Source organism: Dermacentor silvarum, chromosome 1 (genome assembly GCF_013339745.2).
Source record: "Dermacentor silvarum isolate Dsil-2018 chromosome 1, BIME_Dsil_1.4, whole genome shotgun sequence".
NCBI lineage: Eukaryota > Metazoa > Arthropoda > Arachnida > Ixodida > Ixodidae > Dermacentor > Dermacentor silvarum.
In genome coordinates, this window is record NC_051154.1 from 72,455,011 (window position 1) to 72,472,534 (window position 17,524).

Sequence of the window (17,524 nt, forward strand, 5' to 3'; positions counted from 1 at the left end):
CGTACATCGGGCTTCAGCTGCAGGCGATAGGTGATGCCCTCAAGTTGTCCTAGACCCTGGAAGATGTCTTCAAAGCCAGATATCAGGATCTCGGACACTTCGTTGACGGCATCTATGCGTTTTATCAGGCTCAGTGTCTCAGCGACGTGTCCGCCTAATGTAACTGGCACATCTTGGCAACAACGAAAAACGTAACCTCGGTGCTCCGATTCTTATTAGAGACAAGCAGGTTTATCTTTCCGATTGCTTTTTCTGTGTGACCGAAAAACGTACGCAAGGCTGCGCAACAGTTCTGCGCTGGTGCCGCTGATAACTTTCGAAAGACCGTTTCTGGCATAACACAACAGTTCGCCCCTGTGTCTATCTTACATTTGGTCATGTTACCAGCCACATTTAACACTGACACCCAGTGCTCGTCGCTCGTGACCGCTTGAACCTCCAACGCTTGAAGGAAGTATGCCTCGTCGCCAGTCATTTCCACCTGTCGTACGTGCCGTCCTTCTGGCCGCGTTTTCGAGCTTGGTGTGCGGCACACACTAGCAAAATGGTTTCGGCCATTACAATTCTTGCAATACCTCCCTATTGCTGGACATCTTGTCGGTTTTTGATGTTGTAAGCCGCATTTCGGGCAGGTGGCAGTTTTTGCTTTTACAGCGTCAATGTTCCTTTCTGATTCAAAAGGAGTGCTGCCGCCCTGGCTGCCTCGGATTTCAGCGACCTGTTCTTTGCTCTGTTCCTTAGCACGGCAAATCTCAACCGTTTTTCCGTATGAGGGATTTTCAGAGATAAGTCTCTGCTGCAGTTCTTTGTCCCGTATTCCAAGGATTATTCTACTGCGTAGAAGTCTATCTTCAATCTCGCCAAATTCACACTGCGCAGCTAGAGTCTTCAGTTCTGTGAGCCATTCGTTAAATGACTCGCCCTCGCGCTGGTTCCTGGAACCAAACCGAAACTCGTTGTAGGTGAGATTTGTAACTGGTCTGTAATACTCTTCGAACTTCTGCATTAAAACTTTCCGATCATTCTTCTGTTCCTCGTTTTCAAACTTGAAGGTGCGGTAAACACGCCTTGCATCTTCACCGATCGTCATTAAAAACGTAGCGGTCTGAACATCCTCGGGCTGTAGATTCAGCCTTGTCGCTGTTGCAAAAAGTTCGAACTCACTTTTCCAGATGTTCCAGCCGTGGAAAATGTCACCAGTAGCGTCGAGCGGCTTGGGCCGTGGTAGCAGTGTCGAAGTCATCGTTGTGGCTCGTGGTTGTCGTTCCCGATGAACTCTTGCCTCCTACATAGGAATTACTACTGCTGTTAAGGCTGTGGTCCCATGGAAAAAAAACTAGCCGCACGGGCAGGAACTGCCGTGACCACTTCTGACACCATGTATGCCAGACGAGTAGCAGGTAACAAAAAGCACTTTATTCAGAAACGCAGCTGAGTGTATAAGGAGCATTGCGATAAGCAGTAGGCGTGTTGCACATGCGCACTGGTTGACTTCCAGGCATGACATTGCGCTCCAGTACAGGATGGATGGGTGGAAAAACTTTATTTTGGTCCATTGGGTCGCGCTAGATTCCTAGCCCGAAGCGGGCCGCTCCCACGTTGGGACCCAAAGGCCTAGCCTATCAGCCGCTTCGCGGGCCGGTTGGGCTGCCCATAGCTGTTCATCTAATGTGAGACTGCGTAGAGCTGCGTCCCATCGCTCTTCAGTGTTGTCCTTGCTGCTTAGTAACGCGGAGCAACGCCAGAGCATATGACTTAGATCAATGGTGTCGTTACATTTATCGCATGTTGTATTAGTAGATATCTCCGGATAGATCTTGTTGATTAATAAAGGGTTCGGATAAATTCTTGTTTGTAAGAGCCTTAGCGTAATGGCTTGGGCTCTATTTAGTTTACTATGAGGAGGGGGGAAGACCCTGCGTTGTATGTAGAAGTGCTTGGTTAGCTCGTTGTACGTGAGGTGGTGGTCCTTGTAATCAGGAACCTCAGCATCTTCTTGCCTTGTGGCTGCACGGTTGGCAAGTCCTCGTGCAGCATTGTGGGCTGATTCGGTGAGGTTCACGGGAGCACCATTGATTTCTCCCATATGAGCAGGAAACCAGATGATCGTTTGGGGTTTGACGACCTTTCCGTCGAGAATTGCCAGGGCCTGTCTGAGATGACTCCTTTGGCAAATGCTCGGACGGCTGCCCTAGAATGGCTGTGGATCCTGGATATATTTTGGTCTAAAAGTGCCAATGCAATGGCTACTTGTTCTGCAATGTCTGGTTGCGTGGTGTACGTGGAAGCCGAGTTGACGACTTCACCTTTGCCGTTCAGAATGACTGCTGTGAAGGCTCGTCTATTGGGCATGAAAGCCGCATCAACGAACGAGCATTCTTCAGCCTGATTTTGAGCTTTCTCTAGCAGGGCTTTGGCTCTGGCTTGCCTTCTGCCCACGTTATGAACCGGGTGAACATTCCTTGGAACAGGCATGACTAATATTCCTCCGCAGATCGTTAGGAATTTCTCTATGATTATTATCTATTGCAGTAATTGGTATACCAATTCGTTTGAGGATCTGTCTTCTTGATCGGGTGGTAGAGAGTCTAAAGAACTGGGCTCTTTCCTGTGCCTCGGCTATTTCCTCCAGTGTATTGTGCATTCCTAGTTGCATGAGTTTTTCGGTTTCCATGTACATAGGTAGCCCAAGAGCTACCTTGATTACCTTCCTTAACAATGCATTGAGTTTGTCTCTTTCGGATCTCTGCCACTCGTGCATGGATGCTACGTAAGCGAAGTGGCATAGCACAAAGGCGTGAAGCAGTCTAACGACGTTTTCTTCTTGAAGCCCATGTCGGCAGTTAGTTATTCTTTTGATAAGCCTAATTGCGTTGTCCACTTTCTTAGCGATATGTAGAATCGTTTGATTATTGGACACGTTTGCTTCTATCACCAAGCCCAGGACCCGGATGGAGTCCACCCTTGGGATGACGCTTCCGCTCCTGGTATAGAGCGTTATATCGTTCTCCCCAGGAGGAATCCATCCTCTGGGTTTGCGGCCTCTTCTCTTAGGTCTGTATAGTAGTAGTTCTGATTTGTTTGGGGAGCATCGGAGTCCCGTTGGGATGAGCTACTCTTCAGTGACGTTTACGGCTTCTTGTAATCTTTGTTCTATTTCTCCGTCGCTGCCTCCAGTACACCATATGGTGACGTCATCCGCGTAAATGGTGTATTCAATGCCTTCGATGCCTTCGAGTCTTCTAGCGAGACATATCATTGATATATTAAAGAGAGTGGACGAGATGACTGCTCCTTGGGGTGTGCCTCGGTTGCCTAGCTTCATTGTATCTGATGTTAGGTCCCCAGCCTTGAGCGTAGCCATCCTTCCACTGAGAAAGGCTTCAACGTATTGATGAAAGTGACTCCAGACCGAGGTTTGAAATGTATGGAGGATATTATCAAAGGCTTTCTCCATGTCTAGTCCCAGTATCGCTCTCGTGTCCCTAGTCTTGTGGATTATTATTTGGTTCTTGAGTAGGAGCATGACATCTTGCGTAGATAAACCAGGTCTCAAGCCGATCATAGTGTGAGGGTAAACCTCGTGCTCTTCCAGGTACCGAGATAATCGATTCAGTATTGCATGTTCAGCAACCTTTCCCACGCACGATGTGAGCGAGATCGGTCGTAGATTCTCGAGGCCAGGAGGCTTGCCCGGCTTTGGGATTAAAATGGTGTTAGCGGTCTTCCATTCGCCAGGAACGTCACCGCTCTTCCACATCTCATTAATCAGTTGTGTCAAATACTCTATGGAGTCATCATCCAAATTGCGGAGCATCTTATTTGTTATCCTATCGGGACCGGGGGCAGATCTCCCATTAAGATCGTGCAAAACCGCCCTGACCTCTCCTACTGTGAACTCAGCATCTAAAGTTGGGTTGTGTGTTCCCGTATATTCCAATCGAGAAGGTAGCTTCTGCGTGTCCTCGACCGATAGGTACCTATTCACTAGCTGTACAATAATTTCCGACTTGGATTAGTCATTCTGCGCCACGTGCAACATTTTGTTTAACGTGTTCCGTTGATTCGATTTCGTGTTAGTTTCGTCTAGTAGGTGCTTCAGTAGATTCCAGGTTCCTTCTTTTCTCATTCGGCCGTCTATAGAGTTGCAAAACTCATCCCACAGTTGCTTAGAGAGGGTTTTGCAGTGCACCTCTATCGCTCGATTGGTTTCGGCAATTTTCTTTCTCAGCCTACAGTTGAGTCTCTGACCCTTCCATCGGTTGAGCAGAGATTGTTTAGCTTCGATGAGGTGCGCCAATCGGCTGTCCATCTTGTCGATCGGGAGATCCGTTAGCACCTCTTTAGTTGCGGCGCCAACGTCCTCCCTTAGTTGTGCGGTCCATTGTTCCAAGCTTAGGTTGACTTCTCCAATCACCCTTTTCTTTCTGATTTTACGGAATTCGTCCCAGTCCACGACCGAAAATTTGCGTAGTCTCTTCTGCGTAATCCGTAAGTTAATCATTAATATATTATGATCACTACCCAAGTCTTGGTTCAAGTTAGCCCAGGTGGGTTCCGTTGTGTTGCGAACAAAAGTGAGGTCAGGAGTCGTGTCTCTACATGTCGATGTGCCGCATCTAGTTGGGAATGCTGGGTCCGTGAAGAGCGTAAATTCTTGGTCCGTCGCCATGCGCCATAGACTTTCCCCTTTGTTCATATTATAGGGGTAACCCCAAGCGTGGTAGGGGGCGTTAAAGTCTCCGGCAACGATTAACGGTGAGTCTCGAGCTAGTTTGACTGATTTGGTAAGTAGGGACTTGAATCTTTGCTTCAGATCTTTAGGGGCTGCTGTAGACATTGAGAATAAAGATGCTGTTCTGATTGCCAAGTGAAGAGTTTGGAATGATTTCCGTCATGATGTATTCAATCTTGTTACCAGTAATCTTTAGATCGTGCCTGATGTGCGTAGCCCTGTTACTAACTAGGGTGGCGAGACCTCTCCCCCCCCCCCTCGTTAATGTTCATCTCCGAGCGATACCCGGGCAAAGTGACGTTGGGGGTGAGCGTTTCCTGGAGTAGGATAACGTGCGGTTTCTCGGGGTGGGATCGAATAAATTGCTGCAGGGGCGCCTTTTTATGATGGTAGCCACTGCAGTTCCATTGCCACATTTTGAACTGACTAGTTTGCGCAGCCATCTTGCTTGGGCTGGGGTGTATTATTTAGTGTAGTGACACTGTTGGACTTCGTGCGTTGTACGGGAGGATTAGGGGCCCTTGGATCCAGAGCTGGGACCACCGTATCATTAAGATATGCTTCGATCTTGAGGAATCTCTGGTTGGTGCGCTCTTCCATAGCTGCAATACCTGACTGGAATTGCGTCAGCCTTTCGTTTATCTGCTTGACGCTCTCGCTGAGCGTTGTGAGCATGTCTCTTATTTCAGATTTTGCCCTGGTAGGCGCTTGTTCACATGTTGTTATGGCCCGTTTCTTGGGCGCGGGTTTCTCATTTTCCCCCTCCTCATTGGTTACGTCCATGGGTCGAGGGATTTCCGATTGCTTGCTCCCGCTGCTAGCAGAGGGTGGCTGATTTCTCGCAGCTATCTGAGAGCTTCTTCTAATTTCGGCCATCTCCGTAATGAGCTTTTCTACCATGGATCTTAGCTTATCATTTTCTCTCTCTAGTTGCGCTATCCTATCACTTTCTGCACTGTTATGCTTATGCTCTGGCGTTCGCTCGGGCGTTACCTGTGGTCCCTGCGCTCCTCCTCGGACTCGATCGGCCCAGGTTGACTGCCTCGGTTTTGACGGTCCTCCAGGCGATTCGAAGCACACCTGCGCCCCGTTGGAGAAGGGGCGCGCCCTAGCTTTGGATCTGCTCGTGGATCTGCTCCTGGATCTCGAGCGGCCTCTGGTTGTGGAACAACTCCTGGAACGGGAGCGTCCTCTGGATCTAGGGCGCCTTTCCGCCGCTGGTTGCGGGTTGGTGGGCGTGCTGCAAATTTGTTGCAGTCTTGCTTCTTCGTTGGCTCGTTCTCTTCTTAGTCTTCTGACCACGTATGGTATCTGAAAACGTTGCTTGCAGGCTTTATCGGCCGTCAGGTGTGGTCCTCCGCATAGGCCACATTTCGGTTAGCATTGGTGCGACTCCTCTGGGTTGGGTGTGCCACATCCTCTGCACTTTGATTCTTCGGGGGTCGGACACACATCCGCTCGATGACCTAGCTTGCCACATGCGTAGCAAACGTCCATTTGCTTGCGGAAGAGAAAACATTTCACCAGGGTCGGGCCGTACCTAACGAAGTTTGGTACTTTAAGGCCGTCGAAAGCGATTTGAATGGATTTCAATTTAATAAAACTGACCGAAGCGGACATTGATTCAATGGAATCAAGATGACCACCGAGTCACAAATAATTTTACAGCGGAGCTGTTATACTGTCATGTTCTGGCGGTTTGTGCGCGTGGGCAAAAAAGATAGTGACCACCCCAGAGCTCACGACCGGCTGAGCCCCGTGACAAAAACGGTCATCAAAGTGTGTCACCGCGTATGCTCGAGCTGCGTTTAATCGCGAGAATGTCAAGACGTACTGTGATGAAAAAAAAGTTGTCATAAAAAATAAAGCCGGAATAAACAGTTTAGTGTGGACTGCGGTTTGACGTCACTGGCTTTAAAGGCAAACCACGGGACCTTATCTGAGTTCCCTTCCCCCCGTGCCATGGGTAGGCCGCGTACGGTGAAAACAGTGGAAGAACAGCGCTCCTACGAAGAACACCGTCGTGGACAGAAGCGGGAATGAGCGCGGCGATGGCTGCCGGTACGTAATGCGGATGAAAATCTTGCCGCAAACGCCAAGCGTGTGAACATTTGGTGGGTCACCCCTACTGACTCCACTCCCATCGTAATTGTGGGGGATTTCAACATAGATGTGTCTAGGCCAGGCGGAATGTGGTTCGTGGCATTCCTCTTGTTACATAGAAACAATGTTACACAAAAATCATTATGCCCACGACGTGTCATCGGTCGTGTATAGACCACACAAACAGCTCCGCTGGTCATCCACCTTCACAGAGCTGAATGGCTCTGAATTTTTGGTTTATTATCAGCGACAACACGGGCATTATATTTAGAACAAACATTGAACTGATGCATTGACACAGTTCCGTGAATCCATTGTCTAGGTTATTTTGTTAGTAAGTCTCGGCAATAACAATTTTACAGCAAGAACTAGGACATCCAGTTTTTCCATTACTAGAGTTAGAGATCGATGTATTTATTGCATATTCGTATAAGCACTGATTAAATTATTATGTAGTGAAGAGAACACAATAAAGAAACTGAAAAAAAAGTTTAAGTCTAGTGACCGACTGTTTTGATGATTATCATTCAATTTCATATTCTTCTATCAGCAGTTCAGAATTTCAATATGTAGAACTCACTTCTTTAGCAATACAACCGAGTATTTCGAATGCCACATGCATAATGATAATGATGTGACCTGATATTACCAAAGAGCGTCATGCCAGTGGTGATTACTTGCAATGAAAGTTTACAAATGGTAAGTGTAACATGATTGTAAAAAGGTCTGAAATAAATAGTTTTAAGCTGCATAAAAATGGCTTGGTGAGAGAGAGAGAAAGATTTATTTTGATGGGCCAAGGAGAGGGGTGGATCCCCGTGGTGGGCGGAACCTTCGGTCCGGGGCCCCAGTGGCGGTGGCAGCATTTTCGGCTCTTGCGATCAGCTTTACCTGATCCTCAAATGCCGAGCTGTTCAGCACCATCTCCCACTGATTATGCGTTGCGTTTTGGTTGGGGCAGATAATAGAGGTTTTTCGGCAGGCCCGTTTGTTAAGGTATAGGGTAGATCGCTCTGTACAGAAAGGACAAAGGGGTTCATAATGTGTGAGGTACATCGCGTGGTGGAGCGTGAGGTGTGAGTTGCCTCCAAGCCGTGGCTTCAGCTCTAGTGAGGGATGGTTGTGGTGGTAGCAGCGTTCTTCTTGAAAAGCGGTAGCGCTTAAGTATTTCATTGTAAGTATGTAGGGCTCGGGTATTCTGGCGTTTCTTGCACTGCCCGGTTGCAGTGACCTCGGGCGTCAAACGAAACCATCGTGTGTGCACGATTGTTTCCGCTGACGACTTGGTACCCTGGTGTCCCAATTGTCGTGGTGCGGGGTATGGCAGTTCGCGTAGGCTCGACATGCTGACTGACGATCTGTAAAAATATATTTTTCCTCATCCTGTCTCGATGCCGAGATGGCGAGGGCAATGTCGGCCTCTTCTGCTGCGGCGGCGTTCAGCATACGTACATGGCCGCATCTGCCCAGCGAGCAGTGGAGAGAGCGCCGTATCCTTTTTCTATTGCTTCGGCTCATGCTTTTCTCCTCTTCAGGTGATATTTCGTGTGCATGTTACAGAGAACAGGAGCCACCGTTATTTGCTTATGTATTGACTTAAGGGGTGCTTGTTGGCTGTTGGTTGTCGTCACGGGGTATTGCAATCTTCGTAGAGTTGTTCTGCCTTTTGTAGTCAGGCTGAGGCATGTGATTTGCGCATGTGGGTGGACTTTAATTAGTTCGTCTAAGATGTCGCGGATGCCCAGCGATAGAAGTTTCGTTGTTCCCGTGCCTGGAGGAAGGCAGAGCGCTTGTTTGTACGCTTTCCTTGGTAATAATTTTATGATGCGCTTTGTGTTAACGTTAGGTAGGTGTCGCGTACGTGACTCCACCGAGGACAAGGACCTGAGTCAGCCGTAGTATGTCTTCTTCCTTCATGCCGTGTCGGTGACTGGCGACTCTATTGATCATGTGAGCTACGCAACAGGTAGTTTGTCTTGTGGCTTTTGCGAACATTAACTTGCTTGTGAACACCTAATACGTGGAGAGTTTGGACTCTCAGGTGGTCAAAATTAATCCGGAGCCTTCCACTACGGGATGCCTCATAATCATAACTGGTTATGGCATGTAAAACCCCAGAAAGAAGAAGAAGACTCTGGGTATAGGTTTTTGTTTGAGGTGTATTTAAATGACCTCTCCACCTGTGATTTTTATTCTGGATTTCTTTTTTTAGACGAGGACCTCGAATTTTTTCTGGGGACCATTCCAAGCTGCACTCTTCGATGTATTCGGTGACCACGTCTGCCGCCGCTTGTAGGCCGTCCTGCTGTTCTCCATCCGAGCATCGAGTAGTCCAAATGATAGTGTCGTCCGCACATATTTCGTGACGAACGTGCGGAATCTTCTGTAGACGTTCTGGGAGGTTTTTCATGGCGACGTTGAAGGAAAAATGTCATCAGGCTAATCCCTGAGGAGGGCCTCCATTTGAGACTTTTTTCACCTTTTTTTCTCACTGTATACGAGACTACCGTTGCCGTCCGCTCCTTTAAGAACGCATGCGTGTAATTGTAGATTCGCCAGCCCGAATCACGAAGCGAGAAGTTTTTTCTTTTCTTTTAGGATGGCCTTATGAGTTACGTAGTCAAGTGATCCTTTAAAGTCCAGTGCGAGCATGTATTTTCCATGTGTGGTACCATGATCCAGTACTTCTTCCTTCAATTGGAGCAGTACCTCTTCAGTCGACAAATGCGACCTGAAGCCGCACATTGTGTCAGATAAGAAACAAGTGTCATCCCCGTGAGGCTTCAGGTGATTGGGCGCAGCGTTTTCGAAAAGTTTCCCCACACACAACGTCAGGGATTGGTATAAGTGCTATGTGGGCGTGCTTCCATTCCTTTGCTAGTGTTCCCGCTTCCCAATGGGTATTAAAGAAAGTCGTTAGGGCTTCTATCGAGTCGTCGTCCACGTGTCTGAAGATTTTATTGGTGAGCCTGCCTTGTCCGCGTGCTGTGTTTCGAGTTAGAGAGTAAAGTACTGTCCAGACATCCGGCGTTCCGAATGTGCGATCTAGGTCTTCATTTTGGTTTCCACTATTGTTTGGTATGGATGTTTGTTTCAGTGTGTGGTCGCAGTTGTATTTTGTCTCTACCTCTCGCAGAATATGTTCGTCCGACGACCCCGGTTGGTTGCGAAGCATGCGTCTGATTGTGTGCGTGGTTTGTTGCTTGCTTTTTGTTGCGTCCAGTAGCTGCTTGAGTATTGCCACCGTTTCGGATGAGCTGAGCTTTCCGCTCAGGCTGGCGCACATTTTCAGCCAATTTTGGCACACCAGGACCGTCGCGTATTCGTCCGCTTGTTGTGTACGGGCCCGTAAGTGCAATTTTGGTTTTTGTTTGCACCATTTTTTCAGACGGCCTCTACGAGCGTCCTTGCACGAGGTCTGGGTCCACCACCGGAATTTGCTTGGAAACTCGCATCCGCTTGGAGTGTGTCTGATGCACTGATTGAGCTCGCTTGTTCATTGTTGTGGCGATCTGATAACCTCCTTTCATTTTCTCTTTTATTGCACTTTTGCTATCCGAAATACTGTCGCGTATACCCTGCTGCAGTATACACGCTGAGTGAGAATCCAGGCGTTTGCAATTTACCCAATGCAAGCGTCGACACGCGCTTCCGCGACGAACCTCGTTCTCTTCTTCTTCAGTCCCCTTGCTATGCCACACCATGTGGCATTAACCCTGCTTCATAAAAAGAGAAGGAAAACATACATTGGCTTGACGCGAGAGTGCTGAGATTGCCTTGGACGGACACATAGGCTATAGTCACAACCGCTGTGGTATGTGATATAGTCACAAGGCACTGAGGGACGAGAAAGAACAAAAACTAACCTAAACTGCTGAAAACGTCGGATATTGGGGGCTATAGTACGGTTTCAACCGCACAAAGTGCACAATCTCAGATTGGGGTCTCACAATCTGACAATCTCAACTACAGAGCAGCTGAGTTCTGGTCGGAGTGTTGATCGAAGTCTGAGCAGCACGATTGGAAGGTTAGATATCCAGTCCTCAGCGTGAGGCTGAGCTGCGTGTACTGCTTTCAAGTGACGATATAGTCTTTCCACGACGCCCTTGGATGCAGGATGGTAAGCAGTTGTGCGAATGCGTGCACAACCCAGAATTGATGTTACAGGTGTGAAAAGTGCCATGATCCGCTGAAAGATGGAAGGTGCGGAACAGAGACCGAAGGGGAGAACTTTGAACTCCTAAAGCCCGTCAGGTGTAACAAACGCTGCTTTTTCACGATCTTGTTCATCAACTTCGATTTGCCATTACCCGTATAAGATCCAATGAAGCAAAAAATTTGCATGTTGTAGACGATCCAATGCGCCGTCGATGCGTGGCGATGGATAGACATCGCGCTTGCTGACACGTTATAATTTTCTGTAATCTACACAGAAGCCTAGTGTGTTGTCTTTGTTTCTCACTAGCACTACAGGGAAGGCCCACGCGCTTACGAACGGATGGATCACATCATCTTGGAGCATCTCTTTCACCTGCTGCGTGATCGCTTCCCTTGCTACTGGAGACACTCTGTAGGAATGCTGGCGAACAGGACGTACTGACTCGTCCGTAATAATGCAGTGCTTTCTGATGGGCGTGCGTCGTACTTTGGACGACGTTGAAAAGCAGTCCCGAAATCCATTCACAAGACTCAGTAGACGGTCTTTCTAATGGTGCGACAGAACAGCGTTAACGTGAATTTGTTCTTTTAGGCTCGGCCACTTCGATTGCTGAAGCGATATTACTGACATTGGCACATTGTAAATCGCGTCAATGATTTCGTAAAGAAAGACGATTGTAGTTTCACGCGGTACATGCCGATACTCGTTGCTAAATTTTGTTAGCAAAACGACTGAACTTTTGTTTCGCACCTGAAGAATTCCTCTGGCTAATAAAATGTTGCGTTCAAGAAGCAGGGGAATGTTTGCCCCAGCAATTCAGAATCAGAAACAGTTTTTATTTTCCCCAAGGAAAAATGGACCGCAGACAAAAAGCTGCTCATTGAGCAGCTTGACGAGACCTGGGGGCCCTACAGGCAGCGGCAACAGTGGCAAATCAGCAGTGTTTGTCGTACACCCGTACGAGTAAAAGCGTGTGACTGCCGCCACAGAACAGCTGGCTGCTGTACGCGACATCAGTGCTACATTCGACATACTTGTTTTTGTGCCTGAGCTCACAGCAGCCGCTGCTAACCACGGTATTGTTAACCTTCATACAAAGACATCTAAGTTGAAACGGTGCTGCAAAAAGAACGTCTACTTCATGTCATTAAACAATGAACAATGAATAGTGAACAGCGGTCGCTGGGAGTCAGGCCACTCGTGATGTTATTTGTTACGGCGTAGATTCACCTGTACATTATTAGTTGACCTCGAGTTATCCGAATTTCTTGACCTAGAGCTTTCCGACTTTGAAGATTGCCACATGCATCCTTTGCTTTCCTAAACTTGACGGCTAATTGTAGACTTATCGCGGTGTAGTGGGTTCCTCTATTCACTTTACCAGTAGCCCTCTCACCATCGGTATGGGTATAGAAAATATGTTATTTGTATTATGTCGCGTATTGAGATCTTTGTCACGAGGTGTTTTTCTTGTACAGTAGGTTGGCTCGATGAGCGTTGAGTGCAGCGTTGAGTTGTCATAATGAGCATTTCAGCTTAGTGGTCGGTAGCGGATAGTCGTCAGCCGTCAGCAGTTCGAGCCACAGCAACCGCAGTTATAACAGCTGTGGCTTTCAATTGTACGGAGAAAGGAAAACGTTTTTACCACGTGCTGAACCAGCGCACGATCGGCGCTACAGCACCAGGTGTCTGCCTGTTTATAACGAACGGAATGGTCCATCATGTTTCTGCAAAATTCTGCTAGGAAATCAGCGATGTAGCGCGCTAGTTTGCCTTACTAGTGGACGCGAATCATCGATGGCGTGCCCTCGCAGTCTCATCAAGCGGTATGGGCAGCAGCGTTAAATGTACCCCGCTTCCCTGCACTGATAGCAAATTGAGCGTTAGTCTGGAAAACCTGCGCTCAGACGAAGTGCGCTGAAAAAGAGTGACACACAAACACACACACGACATAATGTGTTCGTAGCTGTTTCTGGTGTACTTTTAAACGACAGACCTCAAGAATTTGAACCTTGGTAAAACAACCGGCCCAAATTTTGACTCTAGTAAACGCCAAATGGTTGTCTTGTTTGGACCGTTGCGCGAAGCGCTGGGCGGCCGGGCCGATGGCGATGGAACTGGTACGTCAGGTGGCCCTGGGCATATGCGCGGAATTGGAACATTGAGTGGGGCGACAGCGCATAGGGCGTTTTTACTTCTGCGGTGGTTCACGTAGTGGTTCTCTAAATGTAGAATGCTCAGTGAGTGCGGCGCCTCTTCTCGGAAGATGTCAACAAGTACAGTTATATATTGCCTACCGCCCCCCCCCCCCAAGTGGGGAATATTTCTCGCCTAATCGCTCTATTACTTTCCCTTAGCTAAATCGTAGCCTTATACATGAGACAGTGTGGTCTCTATCCCACGTCTCTTTGTTCTTGTTTCAATCATGTTGTTTCACTTGTTCTGAGTTCCGCTACATGTAAAACTCACACGGTATAAGACATTGCGGATAAATTAGGCACGCGGATCAAGGAGTAATAGCTTGATAGCAGTGATATACCTTGCAAAAACTGTCATCGAGAAATAGTAAAACAACGGAAAAAAATTCTGTGGTTTTACGTGACAAAACCACTACATCATTTTGAGGCACGCCGTAGTGGATACACTGGAATAATGTGAACCACGTGGAGTTCTTTAACGTGCACTTTAATCTAAGTACACAGGTGCTTTCAGCATTTCGCCCCGATCGTAAAACAATGTACGCGTAAGGACACGACACTTGGCGTCCTCGCTTGAGCGTGATCACTCACAAAACCAGAAAACCATTCTCATGAAAACATTATGACGAGAAAAGCGAAACTAGAAGTTTCCGCGAAATATCAAATGCGTGGTGACACCTGGAGAGTTCACTCAAATGACTGGACAGTCGCATGTGCCCTCTCTATTTGGAGAATTATTAGGGATTTATCTTGGTCAAACAGACCGTTCGCCAGGCAACCGATCTCGCTGCATCCTTGCATCATTTAAATAATAAAGACTCAAGGGCGTCTTAGAAAACCGTAGGAAATTTTTTAAAAAAAATTAGCTGGTGTGTTGCCAAATTATATCTTACTACTAAATAGCAAACAATTGACGCTAAATTGCAAGATATTATTAAATGGCGCGATTGGTCCACACAAATCCGACCGCTTGGACCAGTCAGCTATATTAATTAGCTTATTGACAGACTTCGTTTTTTTTATTTCAGCGAAATAGAACTTAATAAAACTCGCCAATGTGGGCATTGGATCAATAAATACAATATACAACTGCAGCATAAATACTCCTGTCCAGCAATTTTACACCGATGCATCAAACTCTCATGCTGGCGGGTGCGTTGCAAAGCCCAAAAGGCATGACGTTGAACTCAAAAAGGCCATCCGGGGAAACAGGCATGAAATGCGCCATCCTCGTTTGGAGCATCCTGCATGAGCTCGTAAGAAATGTCACCACTCACAAAGATCTCCCCTGTTCGGCAATCCACGGTGGCACGAGCGCATATGTAGGCAATGAATACCTAATATAACATCATGTGAGGAAAGGGGGAGGATTGTAAGTTCAGTCGTGAAAACTCTAACACCCAGTGACACTTGTGCAGTGCAAAAACCAACAGGCCGCAACGAATCCCCGCTCACGCCACAAAATCCTGCCGCTTAGTTCCATTGAAATACCACTTTGCGTCCTAATAACCTTTGGAAAGCGAGACTCATCACAGAAACAACAGCACCTGTGTCCACTACCGCCAATATAGACACACCATCAACGAGGACTTTCCCTTTGTTCTTCAAGATAAACACAGGCGGAGGCATATCTTTCAGCAGCAAATCTGCAGCGACCTCACCTCCATTGGCCGTGCTCTCGAATTTTCCGGCGGTGGTGATCTAGAACGACGCCGTGATGAAGGAGACCGGTGCAATCGAGGAACAGGAGGTGGCGTCACGCTACAATCGGAGGCAGGTGAGCGGTTCCGTAAGTTTCCTTGCCAAAAGTTGCTGCTAGAAGGCGATTGCACCTTAGAAGGCCATTGGGCGTATGGCTCTGGGGCAGCAAGTTGATCCTACCAAGACCTTTGGCGTTGAAGACAAAAACGGGATATATGGCCAAGAACGCCGCAGACGTAGCATGTTGGAAGCGGCCGGCTTCTGCGATAGTCTTCAGAGATGTCAGACACGTCTGCACGCCTAGGACGAATGACTGGCTCGTAACGCGGAGCATTGCCAGTGGTGGGGCGTCCAGAGGAACGTGCGTAACGACGGCGAGGTTCAAATCGGGTATCCGAAGAGTAGTGGCCTCTCGATGCCGGTGCGTGTCGGTACTCTGATAAATCCGCGACGTTGACCGACGGTTGCCATCCATTCAAAGGTGGAGGAGTAGCCGGGCTTGCGATAAGGATGCGTCAGAGACTTCAGGCAGGCGACGTGTCGTCTCGTTGTGCCTGTCCAGCTCTTCGCGGACGACCTGTCCTGTGGTGGACGCCAAGTCAAATGAAGAGCTCACATCGATGATTGCCACAGTGGTAACGTTGGCCAATCGGCCAAACTTTGGCGTTATTCGGCGCATCTTCAGCGCCTCGAACGTACGGCAGTGCTGCATGACATCAGACACTGAAGCGAGACTGCCCTTGCTGATCAGAAAGTTGTATACATCCTCTGCTATGCCCTTGAGCAGGTGCCCGACCTTGTCTTCCTCGGACATTCTTGCCTTGACTTGCTTGCACAATTTGAAGATCTCTTCGATGTAGGCAGTGCAAGTCTCACCTGGTAGCTGTGCTCTTTGTGCCAGGGTGCGTTCTGCGCGTATCGTTTCGGGCGTCCGAGTCGCCAAAGCATTCCTTTAGGTCATGAACGAAACGTTCCCACGTTGTTAATAATTCTTCGTGATTCTCAAACCACATCAGGGCAGTGTCAGTGAGAGTGAACACAACGTTGTTTAGTTGGTCGGTAGTGTCCCAGTCGTTGGACTTGCTTACCCATTGATAATGCCTGAGCCATTCTTCTACATCTTCACCTGCTCTCCCTGCGAAAACGCGAGGTTCTCTGTAGTAGCGCCACGTACCAGCAGGCATTGATTCCAGAGCGGCAGGTATCGGTCCCCAAGCGTCTCCTTCGTTGGCCATATTAACAGGCGAAGGTGGCAGTCCGGCGAGGCAACGAGTCCGGCGAAGAATAAAAGGCTCCGGGTCCGTCGTTACTTCAAGTACCCAGCACCTTCACCAAAAACTGTTAAGACGCGAGGCAAACGACGTTTAATAAACAGGCCGCAGGGCGAGCCTCGGACGAGCAAAAACGTTCTCTTTCTCGTCTTCTCTGCTCACACTCCTTCCTCTTCTGCTAATGCGGCTCATTGACTGTAATAATATATATATATATATATATATATATATATACCGGATGCTTCAACGCACACGTTCACAAATTCTTAAAGGTTGCCAGTGGCAGATAGCACATTCCGAGTTCATGAGCTCGCCTATGCGAAGAGGCGGACATTACTTGCACAAGACATTGAAATGCATAATCGACTAATTAACAAAATTTCGCTAATTAGGTCTTTAACTAATTACCTTGCGGCCTGTATTGCAATTTGCAAATTGTAGCCATGGAGTTCGCAAGGCGGATCCACTTGGAACGAATTCTCGGGATGACACCAGTTTTGAGATTTTAATTCCCGAATTTTGCGGATATGCATTGGCGTTCCAGTTACTTGCTTTACAAAACGTCGCTTTATGCATTCAGTCACATAAGTAACTGGAACGCCAACGCATTTCAATGCGTCCAAAGCACGTCCAAGCACTTCATATCACTTCTCCCTCTCTTTTAAAACTGCAGTCTTTGCACGGGTCTTCGTTGTGGGGTAGTCCACCGTAAGACCGGCAGACTTGGGGGACAGGGAGCCTGTTCGGCTGGAAGGGATCTTGGATGTGTTGTCGAAGGAACAGGCACAGCGCCAGTTGGTTCTGGAGTGGCCGGACTGGACCGGCCTTCTCGCGTTGACGTCGGCCGATTCTTCCTGTCCGGGCTGGGTTGAAGTGTATCAGGAGCCTCCGCTTTTGGGGCCACAAGTGACACATGCGCCCGACGGAAAATTTGGTTCAAGTGGCTAGGCCATCTGGATTGTCGACCGGTACCAGCCGTAAACCCTCAATGTATTTGACGATGCCTGGACGCCAACACCTCCCTTGGCCAAAGTTGCGCACCCATACCTGGTCCCCAGACTAGAATCTGGGAGGCTGCGAGTAACTTCGAGGTAGATAAGGGACACAAGTATCCAAGCGTGAACGAATTCCGCAGTTCAGTAGCATTTCTGATGGAGACTTTCCGCACGGTAGTGGGTCCGTCGATAGCCTAGCAGCACTCGTGCTAATTTTGTTTCGAGATCGTTCACCATCGAGTGCTTGAGAAGACCATCTATTATTGTGCGGACCGCGTGCTATGCAAGACCATTAGATTGTGGGTGGTAAGGCGCACTGCGTAGATGAGTTATGTTGTTGGCAGTCATGAACTGGGGAAACT